At 53.5% G+C, this 15,904-nt stretch overlaps 20 non-coding genes across 20 annotated transcripts; all 20 read right to left on the bottom strand.

Annotated features, from left to right (window-relative positions):
• Positions 1–1,020: 1,020 nt before the first annotated feature.
• trnaq-uug (transfer RNA glutamine (anticodon UUG)) lies at positions 1,021–1,092 on the bottom strand. The gene has a single exon. It is a non-coding gene; the product is annotated as a tRNA-Gln (tRNA).
• A 262-nt stretch (positions 1,093–1,354) lies between these two features.
• Positions 1,355–1,426, bottom strand: trnaq-cug (transfer RNA glutamine (anticodon CUG)). Its single transcript has one exon. It is a non-coding gene; the product is annotated as a tRNA-Gln (tRNA).
• A 1,184-nt stretch (positions 1,427–2,610) lies between these two features.
• Positions 2,611–2,682, bottom strand: trnaq-uug (transfer RNA glutamine (anticodon UUG)). Its single transcript has one exon. It is a non-coding gene; the product is annotated as a tRNA-Gln (tRNA).
• Positions 2,683–2,944: 262 nt separating this feature from the next.
• On the bottom strand, positions 2,945–3,016 carry trnaq-cug (transfer RNA glutamine (anticodon CUG)). The gene has a single exon. It is a non-coding gene; the product is annotated as a tRNA-Gln (tRNA).
• Positions 3,017–4,200: 1,184 nt separating this feature from the next.
• Positions 4,201–4,272, bottom strand: trnaq-uug (transfer RNA glutamine (anticodon UUG)). Its single transcript has one exon. It is a non-coding gene; the product is annotated as a tRNA-Gln (tRNA).
• A 262-nt stretch (positions 4,273–4,534) lies between these two features.
• trnaq-cug (transfer RNA glutamine (anticodon CUG)) lies at positions 4,535–4,606 on the bottom strand. The gene has a single exon. It is a non-coding gene; the product is annotated as a tRNA-Gln (tRNA).
• Positions 4,607–5,790: 1,184 nt separating this feature from the next.
• trnaq-uug (transfer RNA glutamine (anticodon UUG)) lies at positions 5,791–5,862 on the bottom strand. The gene has a single exon. It is a non-coding gene; the product is annotated as a tRNA-Gln (tRNA).
• Positions 5,863–6,124: 262 nt separating this feature from the next.
• On the bottom strand, positions 6,125–6,196 carry trnaq-cug (transfer RNA glutamine (anticodon CUG)). Its single transcript has one exon. It is a non-coding gene; the product is annotated as a tRNA-Gln (tRNA).
• A 1,184-nt stretch (positions 6,197–7,380) lies between these two features.
• Positions 7,381–7,452, bottom strand: trnaq-uug (transfer RNA glutamine (anticodon UUG)). Its single transcript has one exon. It is a non-coding gene; the product is annotated as a tRNA-Gln (tRNA).
• A 262-nt stretch (positions 7,453–7,714) lies between these two features.
• Positions 7,715–7,786, bottom strand: trnaq-cug (transfer RNA glutamine (anticodon CUG)). Its single transcript has one exon. It is a non-coding gene; the product is annotated as a tRNA-Gln (tRNA).
• Positions 7,787–8,970: 1,184 nt separating this feature from the next.
• Positions 8,971–9,042, bottom strand: trnaq-uug (transfer RNA glutamine (anticodon UUG)). The gene has a single exon. It is a non-coding gene; the product is annotated as a tRNA-Gln (tRNA).
• Positions 9,043–9,304: 262 nt separating this feature from the next.
• On the bottom strand, positions 9,305–9,376 carry trnaq-cug (transfer RNA glutamine (anticodon CUG)). Its single transcript has one exon. It is a non-coding gene; the product is annotated as a tRNA-Gln (tRNA).
• A 1,184-nt stretch (positions 9,377–10,560) lies between these two features.
• Positions 10,561–10,632, bottom strand: trnaq-uug (transfer RNA glutamine (anticodon UUG)). The gene has a single exon. It is a non-coding gene; the product is annotated as a tRNA-Gln (tRNA).
• A 262-nt stretch (positions 10,633–10,894) lies between these two features.
• Positions 10,895–10,966, bottom strand: trnaq-cug (transfer RNA glutamine (anticodon CUG)). Its single transcript has one exon. It is a non-coding gene; the product is annotated as a tRNA-Gln (tRNA).
• A 1,184-nt stretch (positions 10,967–12,150) lies between these two features.
• Positions 12,151–12,222, bottom strand: trnaq-uug (transfer RNA glutamine (anticodon UUG)). The gene has a single exon. It is a non-coding gene; the product is annotated as a tRNA-Gln (tRNA).
• A 262-nt stretch (positions 12,223–12,484) lies between these two features.
• Positions 12,485–12,556, bottom strand: trnaq-cug (transfer RNA glutamine (anticodon CUG)). The gene has a single exon. It is a non-coding gene; the product is annotated as a tRNA-Gln (tRNA).
• Positions 12,557–13,740: 1,184 nt separating this feature from the next.
• Positions 13,741–13,812, bottom strand: trnaq-uug (transfer RNA glutamine (anticodon UUG)). Its single transcript has one exon. It is a non-coding gene; the product is annotated as a tRNA-Gln (tRNA).
• Positions 13,813–14,074: 262 nt separating this feature from the next.
• Positions 14,075–14,146, bottom strand: trnaq-cug (transfer RNA glutamine (anticodon CUG)). The gene has a single exon. It is a non-coding gene; the product is annotated as a tRNA-Gln (tRNA).
• Positions 14,147–15,330: 1,184 nt separating this feature from the next.
• trnaq-uug (transfer RNA glutamine (anticodon UUG)) lies at positions 15,331–15,402 on the bottom strand. Its single transcript has one exon. It is a non-coding gene; the product is annotated as a tRNA-Gln (tRNA).
• Positions 15,403–15,664: 262 nt separating this feature from the next.
• Positions 15,665–15,736, bottom strand: trnaq-cug (transfer RNA glutamine (anticodon CUG)). The gene has a single exon. It is a non-coding gene; the product is annotated as a tRNA-Gln (tRNA).
• Positions 15,737–15,904: the final 168 nt, after the last annotated feature.

The raw sequence follows: 15,904 nt of genomic DNA, 5'->3' as shown, positions 1-15,904 counted from the left end.
GCCCTGTAAGGCCGGTCGCCCTCGCCTCCGAAATCCACTTTGCCGAAGTTTCCGAAAGCAGCTCGGGCCGTGCCAGATATGCCGACCTGTCCGCGAAACCTAGTTTCTCAGCGGGAGCAGGGCTGCTGTCGGCCATGAACAACTCTGAGCCGGGCTACTGCTCGCTAATCTCTCTCACTGGCAAACTTTCAAGCTGCTGGACAATCGCCTCGCCAGCATTTCACTTTGGCTTCAGCTTTCTCACCTCACAGTTAGCCTTCCTTCTGCTAAGTACAGCTGTAGGACAAGTCGCACATCTGCAGTACAGCTGCCTATTCAAACAGCACCGCTGCTGTTTCTCTCCCTTACCGGCGGCCATCGCTGTGTCAGCGCTGCGATGAGCAATGCTTTTAAGCAAAGTGAGATCTCAGACGGACTGTGTTCAAGAGCACGTGTCCCTGGCTTTCCGGGAGTCTGTATTGTATGCACTGTTTTTGATGTCGTTGGACTGCCTTGTACGTACAAATGTCATTGTTACCGTTTTGTAGTGATTGAAACTGGGATTTGAGGTTCCTGGTTTCCCTGAAAACTGGTTGAACGGTAGGGCTCGGGGCCTGGCTTTGCCGCTCCTCTCCCTGGTAAAATTGCGGTTTCTCTGTGTCCAGCTGTTCCTGTGAATTGTTGAATCAAATTAAAGAAAAGAGCACCTGTCCAGCATGCGCCTCATTTCAATTCCTGTCACCTTTTCACCAGCTGTCTGTGGAACACAGAGAGGAGCTCCAAAAACAACACCGCTTGACTGCAGCTTGTCTCTTAATGCTGTGTCCTTCGAAGAAAACACATCCGTGGTTCAGGAGAGAGCAAAAGCAGGCACCGGTGGCGAGCTTAAGACTCCACCTCGGGATTGGCATCATCCCGTTCTGGCAGAAATGCGATGAGATCTGACTCCAAGGTGCTAAAAGGGCTGCTCTTACAATTGGCCCGTAGGCAGATTTCACTCGCGCGTCCCACATTAAACAAGGGCCGGGACGAAGCAAGTCAAGGTTCCGCCGAGATTCGAACTCGGATCGCTGGATTCAAAGTCCAGAGTGCTAGCCATTACACCACGGAACCAGCAGTGCTGCCGCCTCTGGCGGGCCTGAGCTTTCCTGCATTCACACTTGCAGCAACGCTCTCAGAATCTGGTCTCTCGCTGCTGCGTCCTTGGCAGGGAATACTTGCGTGGTACAGGGCAGAGCAAAAGCAGCTCGCGCGCTCGACGCAGGAGCATCGCAAACACTGTCGCAAGGGGAAAACCAGCCCACTTCCATCATGGGTGTGGAATTTGTGAAGTCAACAGTTCTGTCGAAGACAATCGCTCACGCAGCCAGAAAGAAGGCTCCACCGAGATTTGAACTCGGATCGCTGGATTCAGAGTCCAGAGTGCTCACCATTACACCATGGAACCCTGAGACAGCAGGGGCTGCCGAACCACTGCTCAAGGATGTTTGCCTCCTTCGTCAAGCGTGGAAACAGCAACGACAAGGATCACAATGGCGACTGTGGATCTGCTGATCCAGCAGCTCGTGCACTCGGTCTTTCGCAAGTGCAACCACGCTGTCTCGGCCTGCTGCCCTGTAAGGCCGGTCGCCCTCGCCTCCGAAATCCACTTTGCCGAAGTTTCCGAAAGCAGCTCGGGCCGTGCCAGATATGCCGACCTGTCCGCGAAACCTAGTTTCTCAGCGGGAGCAGGGCTGCTGTCGGCCATGAACAACTCTGAGCCGGGCTACTGCTCGCTAATCTCTCTCACTGGCAAACTTTCAAGCTGCTGGACAATCGCCTCGCCAGCATTTCACTTTGGCTTCAGCTTTCTCACCTCACAGTTAGCCTTCCTTCTGCTAAGTACAGCTGTAGGACAAGTCGCACATCTGCAGTACAGCTGCCTATTCAAACAGCACCGCTGCTGTTTCTCTCCCTTACCGGCGGCCATCGCTGTGTCAGCGCTGCGATGAGCAATGCTTTTAAGCAAAGTGAGATCTCAGACGGACTGTGTTCAAGAGCACGTGTCCCTGGCTTTCCGGGAGTCTGTATTGTATGCACTGTTTTTGATGTCGTTGGACTGCCTTGTACGTACAAATGTCATTGTTACCGTTTTGTAGTGATTGAAACTGGGATTTGAGGTTCCTGGTTTCCCTGAAAACTGGTTGAACGGTAGGGCTCGGGGCCTGGCTTTGCCGCTCCTCTCCCTGGTAAAATTGCGGTTTCTCTGTGTCCAGCTGTTCCTGTGAATTGTTGAATCAAATTAAAGAAAAGAGCACCTGTCCAGCATGCGCCTCATTTCAATTCCTGTCACCTTTTCACCAGCTGTCTGTGGAACACAGAGAGGAGCTCCAAAAACAACACCGCTTGACTGCAGCTTGTCTCTTAATGCTGTGTCCTTCGAAGAAAACACATCCGTGGTTCAGGAGAGAGCAAAAGCAGGCACCGGTGGCGAGCTTAAGACTCCACCTCGGGATTGGCATCATCCCGTTCTGGCAGAAATGCGATGAGATCTGACTCCAAGGTGCTAAAAGGGCTGCTCTTACAATTGGCCCGTAGGCAGATTTCACTGGCGCGTCCCACATTAAACAAGGGCCGGGACGAAGCAAGTCAAGGTTCCGCCGAGATTCGAACTCGGATCGCTGGATTCAAAGTCCAGAGTGCTAGCCATTACACCACGGAACCAGCAGTGCTGCCGCCTCTGGCGGGCCTGAGCTTTCCTGCATTCACACTTGCAGCAACGCTCTCAGAATCTGGTCTCTCGCTGCTGCGTCCTTGGCAGGGAATACTTGCGTGGTACAGGGCAGAGCAAAAGCAGCTCGCGCGCTCGACGCAGGAGCATCGCAAACACTGTCGCAAGGGGAAAACCAGCCCACTTCCATCATGGGTGTGGAATTTGTGAAGTCAACAGTTCTGTCGAAGACAATCGCTCACGCAGCCAGAAAGAAGGCTCCACCGAGATTTGAACTCGGATCGCTGGATTCAGAGTCCAGAGTGCTCACCATTACACCATGGAACCCTGAGACAGCAGGGGCTGCCGAACCACTGCTCAAGGATGTTTGCCTCCTTCGTCAAGCGTGGAAACAGCAACGACAAGGATCACAATGGCGACTGTGGATCTGCTGATCCAGCAGCTCGTGCACTCGGTCTTTCGCAAGTGCAACCACGCTGTCTCGGCCTGCTGCCCTGTAAGGCCGGTCGCCCTCGCCTCCGAAATCCACTTTGCGGAAGTTTCCGAAAGCAGCTCGGGCCGTGCCAGATATGCCGACCTGTCCGCGAAACCTAGTTTCTCAGCGGGAGCAGGGCTGCTGTCGGCCATGAACAACTCTGAGCCGGGCTACTGCTCGCTAATCTCTCTCACTGGCAAACTTTCAAGCTGCTGGACAATCGCCTCGCCAGCATTTCACTTTGGCTTCAGCTTTCTCACCTCACAGTTAGCCTTCCTTCTGCTAAGTACAGCTGTAGGACAAGTCGCACATCTGCAGTACAGCTGCCTATTCAAACAGCACCGCTGCTGTTTCTCTCCCTTACCGGCGGCCATCGCTGTGTCAGCGCTGCGATGAGCAATGCTTTTAAGCAAAGTGAGATCTCAGACGGACTGTGTTCAAGAGCACGTGTCCCTGGCTTTCCGGGAGTCTGTATTGTATGCACTGTTTTTGATGTCGTTGGACTGCCTTGTACGTACAAATGTCATTGTTACCGTTTTGTAGTGATTGAAACTGGGATTAGAGGTTCCTGGTTTCCCTGAAAACTGGTTGAACGGTAGGGCTCGGGGCCTGGCTTTGCCGCTCCTCTCCCTGGTAAAATTGCGGTTTCTCTGTGTCCAGCTGTTCCTGTGAATTGTTGAATCAAATTAAAGAAAAGAGCACCTGTCCAGCATGCGCCTCATTTCAATTCCTGTCACCTTTTCACCAGCTGTCTGTGGAACACAGAGAGGAGCTCCAAAAACAACACCGCTTGACTGCAGCTTGTCTCTTAATGCTGTGTCCTTCGAAGAAAACACATCCGTGGTTCAGGAGAGAGCAAAAGCAGGCACCGGTGGCGAGCTTAAGACTCCACCTCGGGATTGGCATCATCCCGTTCTGGCAGAAATGCGATGAGATCTGACTCCAAGGTGCTAAAAGGGCTGCTCTTACAATTGGCCCGTAGGCAGATTTCACTCGCGCGTCCCACATTAAACAAGGGCCGGGACGAAGCAAGTCAAGGTTCCGCCGAGATTCGAACTCGGATCGCTGGATTCAAAGTCCAGAGTGCTAGCCATTACACCACGGAACCAGCAGTGCTGCCGCCTCTGGCGGGCCTGAGCTTTCCTGCATTCACACTTGCAGCAACGCTCTCAGAATCTGGTCTCTCGCTGCTGCGTCCTTGGCAGGGAATACTTGCGTGGTACAGGGCAGAGCAAAAGCAGCTCGCGCGCTCGACGCAGGAGCATCGCAAACACTGTCGCAAGGGGAAAACCAGCCCACTTCCATCATGGGTGTGGAATTTGTGAAGTCAACAGTTCTGTCGAAGACAATCGCTCACGCAGCCAGAAAGAAGGCTCCACCGAGATTTGAACTCGGATCGCTGGATTCAGAGTCCAGAGTGCTCACCATTACACCATGGAACCCTGAGACAGCAGGGGCTGCCGAACCACTGCTCAAGGATGTTTGCCTCCTTCGTCAAGCGTGGAAACAGCAACGACAAGGATCACAATGGCGACTGTGGATCTGCTGATCCAGCAGCTCGTGCACTCGGTCTTTCGCAAGTGCAACCACGCTGTCTCGGCCTGCTGCCCTGTAAGGCCGGTCGCCCTCGCCTCCGAAATCCACTTTGCGGAAGTTTCCGAAAGCAGCTCGGGCCGTGCCAGATATGCCGACCTGTCCGCGAAACCTAGTTTCTCAGCGGGAGCAGGGCTGCTGTCGGCCATGAACAACTCTGAGCCGGGCTACTGCTCGCTAATCTCTCTCACTGGCAAACTTTCAAGCTGCTGGACAATCGCCTCGCCAGCATTTCACTTTGGCTTCAGCTTTCTCACCTCACAGTTAGCCTTCCTTCTGCTAAGTACAGCTGTAGGACAAGTCGCACATCTGCAGTACAGCTGCCTATTCAAACAGCACCGCTGCTGTTTCTCTCCCTTACCGGCGGCCATCGCTGTGTCAGCGCTGCGATGAGCAATGCTTTTAAGCAAAGTGAGATCTCAGACGGACTGTGTTCAAGAGCACGTGTCCCTGGCTTTCCGGGAGTCTGTATTGTATGCACTGTTTTTGATGTCGTTGGACTGCCTTGTACGTACAAATGTCATTGTTACCGTTTTGTAGTGATTGAAACTGGGATTAGAGGTTCCTGGTTTCCCTGAAAACTGGTTGAACGGTAGGGCTCGGGGCCTGGCTTTGCCGCTCCTCTCCCTGGTAAAATTGCGGTTTCTCTGTGTCCAGCTGTTCCTGTGAATTGTTGAATCAAATTAAAGAAAAGAGCACCTGTCCAGCATGCGCCTCATTTCAATTCCTGTCACCTTTTCACCAGCTGTCTGTGGAACACAGAGAGGAGCTCCAAAAACAACACCGCTTGACTGCAGCTTGTCTCTTAATGCTGTGTCCTTCGAAGAAAACACATCCGTGGTTCAGGAGAGAGCAAAAGCAGGCACCGGTGGCGAGCTTAAGACTCCACCTCGGGATTGGCATCATCCCGTTCTGGCAGAAATGCGATGAGATCTGACTCCAAGGTGCTAAAAGGGCTGCTCTTACAATTGGCCCGTAGGCAGATTTCACTCGCGCGTCCCACATTAAACAAGGGCCGGGACGAAGCAAGTCAAGGTTCCGCCGAGATTCGAACTCGGATCGCTGGATTCAAAGTCCAGAGTGCTAGCCATTACACCACGGAACCAGCAGTGCTGCCGCCTCTGGCGGGCCTGAGCTTTCCTGCATTCACACTTGCAGCAACGCTCTCAGAATCTGGTCTCTCGCTGCTGCGTCCTTGGCAGGGAATACTTGCGTGGTACAGGGCAGAGCAAAAGCAGCTCGCGCGCTCGACGCAGGAGCATCGCAAACACTGTCGCAAGGGGAAAACCAGCCCACTTCCATCATGGGTGTGGAATTTGTGAAGTCAACAGTTCTGTCGAAGACAATCGCTCACGCAGCCAGAAAGAAGGCTCCACCGAGATTTGAACTCGGATCGCTGGATTCAGAGTCCAGAGTGCTCACCATTACACCATGGAACCCTGAGACAGCAGGGGCTGCCGAACCACTGCTCAAGGATGTTTGCCTCCTTCGTCAAGCGTGGAAACAGCAACGACAAGGATCACAATGGCGACTGTGGATCTGCTGATCCAGCAGCTCGTGCACTCGGTCTTTCGCAAGTGCAACCACGCTGTCTCGGCCTGCTGCCCTGTAAGGCCGGTCGCCCTCGCCTCCGAAATCCACTTTGCCGAAGTTTCCGAAAGCAGCTCGGGCCGTGCCAGATATGCCGACCTGTCCGCGAAACCTAGTTTCTCAGCGGGAGCAGGGCTGCTGTCGGCCATGAACAACTCTGAGCCGGGCTACTGCTCGCTAATCTCTCTCACTGGCAAACTTTCAAGCTGCTGGACAATCGCCTCGCCAGCATTTCACTTTGGCTTCAGCTTTCTCACCTCACAGTTAGCCTTCCTTCTGCTAAGTACAGCTGTAGGACAAGTCGCACATCTGCAGTACAGCTGCCTATTCAAACAGCACCGCTGCTGTTTCTCTCCCTTACCGGCGGCCATCGCTGTGTCAGCGCTGCGATGAGCAATGCTTTTAAGCAAAGTGAGATCTCAGACGGACTGTGTTCAAGAGCACGTGTCCCTGGCTTTCCGGGAGTCTGTATTGTATGCACTGTTTTTGATGTCGTTGGACTGCCTTGTACGTACAAATGTCATTGTTACCGTTTTGTAGTGATTGAAACTGGGATTTGAGGTTCCTGGTTTCCCTGAAAACTGGTTGAACGGTAGGGCTCGGGGCCTGGCTTTGCCGCTCCTCTCCCTGGTAAAATTGCGGTTTCTCTGTGTCCAGCTGTTCCTGTGAATTGTTGAATCAAATTAAAGAAAAGAGCACCTGTCCAGCATGCGCCTCATTTCAATTCCTGTCACCTTTTCACCAGCTGTCTGTGGAACACAGAGAGGAGCTCCAAAAACAACACCGCTTGACTGCAGCTTGTCTCTTAATGCTGTGTCCTTCGAAGAAAACACATCCGTGGTTCAGGAGAGAGCAAAAGCAGGCACCGGTGGCGAGCTTAAGACTCCACCTCGGGATTGGCATCATCCCGTTCTGGCAGAAATGCGATGAGATCTGACTCCAAGGTGCTAAAAGGGCTGCTCTTACAATTGGCCCGTAGGCAGATTTCACTGGCGCGTCCCACATTAAACAAGGGCCGGGACGAAGCAAGTCAAGGTTCCGCCGAGATTCGAACTCGGATCGCTGGATTCAAAGTCCAGAGTGCTAGCCATTACACCACGGAACCAGCAGTGCTGCCGCCTCTGGCGGGCCTGAGCTTTCCTGCATTCACACTTGCAGCAACGCTCTCAGAATCTGGTCTCTCGCTGCTGCGTCCTTGGCAGGGAATACTTGCGTGGTACAGGGCAGAGCAAAAGCAGCTCGCGCGCTCGACGCAGGAGCATCGCAAACACTGTCGCAAGGGGAAAACCAGCCCACTTCCATCATGGGTGTGGAATTTGTGAAGTCAACAGTTCTGTCGAAGACAATCGCTCACGCAGCCAGAAAGAAGGCTCCACCGAGATTTGAACTCGGATCGCTGGATTCAGAGTCCAGAGTGCTCACCATTACACCATGGAACCCTGAGACAGCAGGGGCTGCCGAACCACTGCTCAAGGATGTTTGCCTCCTTCGTCAAGCGTGGAAACAGCAACGACAAGGATCACAATGGCGACTGTGGATCTGCTGATCCAGCAGCTCGTGCACTCGGTCTTTCGCAAGTGCAACCACGCTGTCTCGGCCTGCTGCCCTGTAAGGCCGGTTGCCCTCGCCTCCGAAATCCACTTTGCGGAAGTTTCCGAAAGCAGCTCGGGCCGTGCCAGATATGCCGACCTGTCCGCGAAACCTAGTTTCTCAGCGGGAGCAGGGCTGCTGTCGGCCATGAACAACTCTGAGCCGGGCTACTGCTCGCTAATCTCTCTCACTGGCAAACTTTCAAGCTGCTGGACAATCGCCTCGCCAGCATTTCACTTTGGCTTCAGCTTTCTCACCTCACAGTTAGCCTTCCTTCTGCTAAGTACAGCTGTAGGACAAGTCGCACATCTGCAGTACAGCTGCCTATTCAAACAGCACCGCTGCTGTTTCTCTCCCTTACCGGCGGCCATCGCTGTGTCAGCGCTGCGATGAGCAATGCTTTTAAGCAAAGTGAGATCTCAGACGGACTGTGTTCAAGAGCACGTGTCCCTGGCTTTCCGGGAGTCTGTATTGTATGCACTGTTTTTGATGTCGTTGGACTGCCTTGTACGTACAAATGTCATTGTTACCGTTTTGTAGTGATTGAAACTGGGATTAGAGGTTCCTGGTTTCCCTGAAAACTGGTTGAACGGTAGGGCTCGGGGCCTGGCTTTGCCGCTCCTCTCCCTGGTAAAATTGCGGTTTCTCTGTGTCCAGCTGTTCCTGTGAATTGTTGAATCAAATTAAAGAAAAGAGCACCTGTCCAGCATGCGCCTCATTTCAATTCCTGTCACCTTTTCACCAGCTGTCTGTGGAACACAGAGAGGAGCTCCAAAAACAACACCGCTTGACTGCAGCTTGTCTCTTAATGCTGTGTCCTTCGAAGAAAACACATCCGTGGTTCAGGAGAGAGCAAAAGCAGGCACCGGTGGCGAGCTTAAGACTCCACCTCGGGATTGGCATCATCCCGTTCTGGCAGAAATGCGATGAGATCTGACTCCAAGGTGCTAAAAGGGCTGCTCTTACAATTGGCCCGTAGGCAGATTTCACTCGCGCGTCCCACATTAAACAAGGGCCGGGACGAAGCAAGTCAAGGTTCCGCCGAGATTCGAACTCGGATCGCTGGATTCAAAGTCCAGAGTGCTAGCCATTACACCACGGAACCAGCAGTGCTGCCGCCTCTGGCGGGCCTGAGCTTTCCTGCATTCACACTTGCAGCAACGCTCTCAGAATCTGGTCTCTCGCTGCTGCGTCCTTGGCAGGGAATACTTGCGTGGTACAGGGCAGAGCAAAAGCAGCTCGCGCGCTCGACGCAGGAGCATCGCAAACACTGTCGCAAGGGGAAAACCAGCCCACTTCCATCATGGGTGTGGAATTTGTGAAGTCAACAGTTCTGTCGAAGACAATCGCTCACGCAGCCAAAAAGAAGGCTCCACCGAGATTTGAACTCGGATCGCAGGATTCAGAGTCCAGAGTGCTCACCATTACACCATGGAACCCTGAGACAGCAGGGGCTGCCGAACCACTGCTCAAGGATGTTTGCCTCCTTCGTCAAGCGTGGAAACAGCAACGACAAGGATCACAATGGCGACTGTGGATCTGCTGATCCAGCAGCTCGTGCACTCGGTCTTTCGCAAGTGCAACCACGCTGTCTCGGCCTGCTGCCCTGTAAGGCCGGTCGCCCTCGCCTCCGAAATCCACTTTGCCGAAGTTTCCGAAAGCAGCTCGGGCCGTGCCAGATATGCCGACCTGTCCGCGAAACCTAGTTTCTCAGCGGGAGCAGGGCTGCTGTCGGCCATGAACAACTCTGAGCCGGGCTACTGCTCGCTAATCTCTCTCACTGGCAAACTTTCAAGCTGCTGGACAATCGCCTCGCCAGCATTTCACTTTGGCTTCAGCTTTCTCACCTCACAGTTAGCCTTCCTTCTGCTAAGTACAGCTGTAGGACAAGTCGCACATCTGCAGTACAGCTGCCTATTCAAACAGCACCGCTGCTGTTTCTCTCCCTTACCGGCGGCCATCGCTGTGTCAGCGCTGCGATGAGCAATGCTTTTAAGCAAAGTGAGATCTCAGACGGACTGTGTTCAAGAGCACGTGTCCCTGGCTTTCCGGGAGTCTGTATTGTATGCACTGTTTTTGATGTCGTTGGACTGCCTTGTACGTACAAATGTCATTGTTACCGTTTTGTAGTGATTGAAACTGGGATTTGAGGTTCCTGGTTTCCCTGAAAACTGGTTGAACGGTAGGGCTCGGGGCCTGGCTTTGCCGCTCCTCTCCCTGGTAAAATTGCGGTTTCTCTGTGTCCAGCTGTTCCTGTGAATTGTTGAATCAAATTAAAGAAAAGAGCACCTGTCCAGCATGCGCCTCATTTCAATTCCTGTCACCTTTTCACCAGCTGTCTGTGGAACACAGAGAGGAGCTCCAAAAACAACACCGCTTGACTGCAGCTTGTCTCTTAATGCTGTGTCCTTCGAAGAAAACACATCCGTGGTTCAGGAGAGAGCAAAAGCAGGCACCGGTGGCGAGCTTAAGACTCCACCTCGGGATTGGCATCATCCCGTTCTGGCAGAAATGCGATGAGATCTGACTCCAAGGTGCTAAAAGGGCTGCTCTTACAATTGGCCCGTAGGCAGATTTCACTCGCGCGTCCCACATTAAACAAGGGCCGGGACGAAGCAAGTCAAGGTTCCGCCGAGATTCGAACTCGGATCGCTGGATTCAAAGTCCAGAGTGCTAGCCATTACACCACGGAACCAGCAGTGCTGCCGCCTCTGGCGGGCCTGAGCTTTCCTGCATTCACACTTGCAGCAACGCTCTCAGAATCTGGTCTCTCGCTGCTGCGTCCTTGGCAGGGAATACTTGCGTGGTACAGGGCAGAGCAAAAGCAGCTCGCGCGCTCGACGCAGGAGCATCGCAAACACTGTCGCAAGGGGAAAACCAGCCCACTTCCATCATGGGTGTGGAATTTGTGAAGTCAACAGTTCTGTCGAAGACAATCGCTCACGCAGCCAGAAAGAAGGCTCCACCGAGATTTGAACTCGGATCGCTGGATTCAGAGTCCAGAGTGCTCACCATTACACCATGGAACCCTGAGACAGCAGGGGCTGCCGAACCACTGCTCAAGGATGTTTGCCTCCTTCGTCAAGCGTGGAAACAGCAACGACAAGGATCACAATGGCGACTGTGGATCTGCTGATCCAGCAGCTCGTGCACTCGGTCTTTCGCAAGTGCAACCACGCTGTCTCGGCCTGCTGCCCTGTAAGGCCGGTCGCCCTCGCCTCCGAAATCCACTTTGCCGAAGTTTCCGAAAGCAGCTCGGGCCGTGCCAGATATGCCGACCTGTCCGCGAAACCTAGTTTCTCAGCGGGAGCAGGGCTGCTGTCGGCCATGAACAACTCTGAGCCGGGCTACTGCTCGCTAATCTCTCTCACTGGCAAACTTTCAAGCTGCTGGACAATCGCCTCGCCAGCATTTCACTTTGGCTTCAGCTTTCTCACCTCACAGTTAGCCTTCCTTCTGCTAAGTACAGCTGTAGGACAAGTCGCACATCTGCAGTACAGCTGCCTATTCAAACAGCACCGCTGCTGTTTCTCTCCCTTACCGGCGGCCATCGCTGTGTCAGCGCTGCGATGAGCAATGCTTTTAAGCAAAGTGAGATCTCAGACGGACTGTGTTCAAGAGCACGTGTCCCTGGCTTTCCGGGAGTCTGTATTGTATGCACTGTTTTTGATGTCGTTGGACTGCCTTGTACGTACAAATGTCATTGTTACCGTTTTGTAGTGATTGAAACTGGGATTTGAGGTTCCTGGTTTCCCTGAAAACTGGTTGAACGGTAGGGCTCGGGGCCTGGCTTTGCCGCTCCTCTCCCTGGTAAAATTGCGGTTTCTCTGTGTCCAGCTGTTCCTGTGAATTGTTGAATCAAATTAAAGAAAAGAGCACCTGTCCAGCATGCGCCTCATTTCAATTCCTGTCACCTTTTCACCAGCTGTCTGTGGAACACAGAGAGGAGCTCCAAAAACAACACCGCTTGACTGCAGCTTGTCTCTTAATGCTGTGTCCTTCGAAGAAAACACATCCGTGGTTCAGGAGAGAGCAAAAGCAGGCACCGGTGGCGAGCTTAAGACTCCACCTCGGGATTGGCATCATCCCGTTCTGGCAGAAATGCGATGAGATCTGACTCCAAGGTGCTAAAAGGGCTGCTCTTACAATTGGCCCGTAGGCAGATTTCACTGGCGCGTCCCACATTAAACAAGGGCCGGGACGAAGCAAGTCAAGGTTCCGCCGAGATTCGAACTCGGATCGCTGGATTCAAAGTCCAGAGTGCTAGCCATTACACCACGGAACCAGCAGTGCTGCCGCCTCTGGCGGGCCTGAGCTTTCCTGCATTCACACTTGCAGCAACGCTCTCAGAATCTGGTCTCTCGCTGCTGCGTCCTTGGCAGGGAATACTTGCGTGGTACAGGGCAGAGCAAAAGCAGCTCGCGCGCTCGACGCAGGAGCATCGCAAACACTGTCACAAGGGGAAAACCAGCCCACTTCCATCATGGGTGTGGAATTTGTGAAGTCAACAGTTCTGTCGAAGACAATCGCTCACGCAGCCAGAAAGAAGGCTCCACCGAGATTTGAACTCGGATCGCTGGATTCAGAGTCCAGAGTGCTCACCATTACACCATGGAACCCTGAGACAGCAGGGGCTGCCGAACCACTGCTCAAGGATGTTTGCCTCCTTCGTCAAGCGTGGAAACAGCAACGACAAGGATCACAATGGCGACTGTGGATCTGCTGATCCAGCAGCTCGTGCACTCGGTCTTTCGCAAGTGCAACCACGCTGTCTCGGCCTGCTGCCCTGTAAGGCCGGTCGCCCTCGCCTCCGAAATCCACTTTGCGGAAGTTTCCGAAAGCAGCTCGGGCCGTGCCAGATATGCCGACCTGTCCGCGAAACCTAGTTTCTCAGCGGGAGCAGGGCTGCTGTCGGCCATGAACAACTCTGAGCCGGGCTACTGCTCGCTAATCTCTCTCACTGGCAAACTTTCAAGCTGCTGGACAATCGCCTCGCCAGCATTTCACTTTGGCTTCAGCTTTCTCACCTCACAGTTAGCCTTCCTTCTGCTAAGTACAGCTGTAGGACAAGTCGCACATCTGCAGTACAGCTGCCTATTCAAACAGCACCGCTGCTGTTTCTCTCCCTTACCGGCGGCCATCGCTGTGTCAGCGCTGCGATGAGCAATGCTTTTAAGCAAAGTGAGATCTCAGACGGACTGTGTTCAAGAGCACGTGTCCCTGGCTTTCCGGGAGTCTGTATTGTATGCACTGTTTTTGATGTCGTTGGACTGCCTTGTACGTACAAATGTCATTGTTACCGTTTTGTAGTGATTGAAACTGGGATTAGAGGTTCCTGGTTTCCCTGAAAACTGGTTGAACGGTAGGGCTCGGGGCCTGGCTTTGCCGCTCCTCTCCCTGGTAAAATTGCGGTTTCTCTGTGTCCAGCTGTTCCTGTGAATTGTTGAATCAAATTAAAGAAAAGAGCACCTGTCCAGCATGCGCCTCATTTCAATTCCTGTCACCTTTTCACCAGCTGTCTGTGGAACACAGAGAGGAGCTCCAAAAACAACACCGCTTGACTGCAGCTTGTCTCTTAATGCTGTGTCCTTCGAAGAAAACACATCCGTGGTTCAGGAGAGAGCAAAAGCAGGCACCGGTGGCGAGCTTAAGACTCCACCTCGGGATTGGCATCATCCCGTTCTGGCAGAAATGCGATGAGATCTGACTCCAAGGTGCTAAAAGGGCTGCTCTTACAATTGGCCCGTAGGCAGATTTCACTCGCGCGTCCCACATTAAACAAGGGCCGGGACGAAGCAAGTCAAGGTTCCGCCGAGATTCGAACTCGGATCGCTGGATTCAAAGTCCAGAGTGCTAGCCATTACACCACGGAACCAGCAGTGCTGCCGCCTCTGGCGGGCCTGAGCTTTCCTGCATTCACACTTGCAGCAACGCTCTCAGAATCTGGTCTCTCGCTGCTGCGTCCTTGGCAGGGAATACTTGCGTGGTACAGGGCAGAGCAAAAGCAGCTCGCGCGCTCGACGCAGGAGCATCGCAAACACTGTCGCAAGGGGAAAACCAGCCCACTTCCATCATGGGTGTGGAATTTGTGAAGTCAACAGTTCTGTCGAAGACAATCGCTCACGCAGCCAGAAAGAAGGCTCCACCGAGATTTGAACTCGGATCGCTGGATTCAGAGTCCAGAGTGCTCACCATTACACCATGGAACCCTGAGACAGCAGGGGCTGCCGAACCACTGCTCAAGGATGTTTGCCTCCTTCGTCAAGCGTGGAAACAGCAACGACAAGGATCACAATGGCGACTGTGGATCTGCTGATCCAGCAGCTCGTGCACTCGGTCTTTCGCAAGTGCAACCACGCTGTCTCGGCCTGCTGCCCTGTAAGGCCGGTCGCCCTCGCCTCCGAAATCCACTTTGCGGAAGTTTCCGAAAGCAGCTCGGGCCGTGCCAGATATGCCGACCTGTCCGCGAAACCTAGTTTCTCAGCGGGAGCAGGGCTGCTGTCGGCCATGAACAACTCTGAGCCGGGCTACTGCTCGCTAATCTCTCTCACTGGCAAACTTTCAAGCTGCTGGACAATCGCCTCGCCAGCATTTCACTTTGGCTTCAGCTTTCTCACCTCACAGTTAGCCTTCCTTCTGCTAAGTACAGCTGTAGGACAAGTCGCACATCTGCAGTACAGCTGCCTATTCAAACAGCACCGCTGCTGTTTCTCTCCCTTACCGGCGGCCATCGCTGTGTCAGCGCTGCGATGAGCAATGCTTTTAAGCAAAGTGAGATCTCAGACGGACTGTGTTCAAGAGCACGTGTCCCTGGCTTTCCGGGAGTCTGTATTGTATGCACTGTTTTTGATGTCGTTGGACTGCCTTGTACGTACAAATGTCATTGTTACCGTTTTGTAGTGATTGAAACTGGGATTAGAGGTTCCTGGTTTCCCTGAAAACTGGTTGAACGGTAGGGCTCGGGGCCTGGCTTTGCCGCTCCTCTCCCTGGTAAAATTGCGGTTTCTCTGTGTCCAGCTGTTCCTGTGAATTGTTGAATCAAATTAAAGAAAAGAGCACCTGTCCAGCATGCGCCTCATTTCAATTCCTGTCACCTTTTCACCAGCTGTCTGTGGAACACAGAGAGGAGCTCCAAAAACAACACCGCTTGACTGCAGCTTGTCTCTTAATGCTGTGTCCTTCGAAGAAAACACATCCGTGGTTCAGGAGAGAGCAAAAGCAGGCACCGGTGGCGAGCTTAAGACTCCACCTCGGGATTGGCATCATCCCGTTCTGGCAGAAATGCGATGAGATCTGACTCCAAGGTGCTAAAAGGGCTGCTCTTACAATTGGCCCGTAGGCAGATTTCACTCGCGCGTCCCACATTAAACAAGGGCCGGGACGAAGCAAGTCAAGGTTCCGCCGAGATTCGAACTCGGATCGCTGGATTCAAAGTCCAGAGTGCTAGCCATTACACCACGGAACCAGCAGTGCTGCCGCCTCTGGCGGGCCTGAGCTTTCCTGCATTCACACTTGCAGCAACGCTCTCAGAATCTGGTCTCTCGCTGCTGCGTCCTTGGCAGGGAATACTTGCGTGGTACAGGGCAGAGCAAAAGCAGCTCGCGCGCTCGACGCAGGAGCATCGCAAACACTGTCGCAAGGGGAAAACCAGCCCACTTCCATCATGGGTGTGGAATTTGTGAAGTCAACAGTTCTGTCGAAGACAATCGCTCACGCAGCCAGAAAGAAGGCTCCACCGAGATTTGAACTCGGATCGCTGGATTCAGAGTCCAGAGTGCTCACCATTACACCATGGAACCCTGAGACAGCAGGGGCTGCCGAACCACTGCTCAAGGATGTTTGCCTCCTTCGTCAAGCGTGGAAACAGCAACGACAAGGATCACAATGGCGACTGTGGATCTGCTGATCCAGCAGCTCGTGCACTCGGTCTTTCGCAAGTGCAACCACGCTGTCTCGGCCTGCTGCCC

This window comes from Chiloscyllium punctatum, chromosome 21 (assembly GCF_047496795.1).
Source record: "Chiloscyllium punctatum isolate Juve2018m chromosome 21, sChiPun1.3, whole genome shotgun sequence".
NCBI classification, from domain to species: Eukaryota; Metazoa; Chordata; class Chondrichthyes; order Orectolobiformes; family Hemiscylliidae; genus Chiloscyllium; species Chiloscyllium punctatum.
The sequence above is the reverse complement of the archived record's forward strand: the minus strand, read 5'-3'. Positions and strand labels throughout refer to the sequence as shown.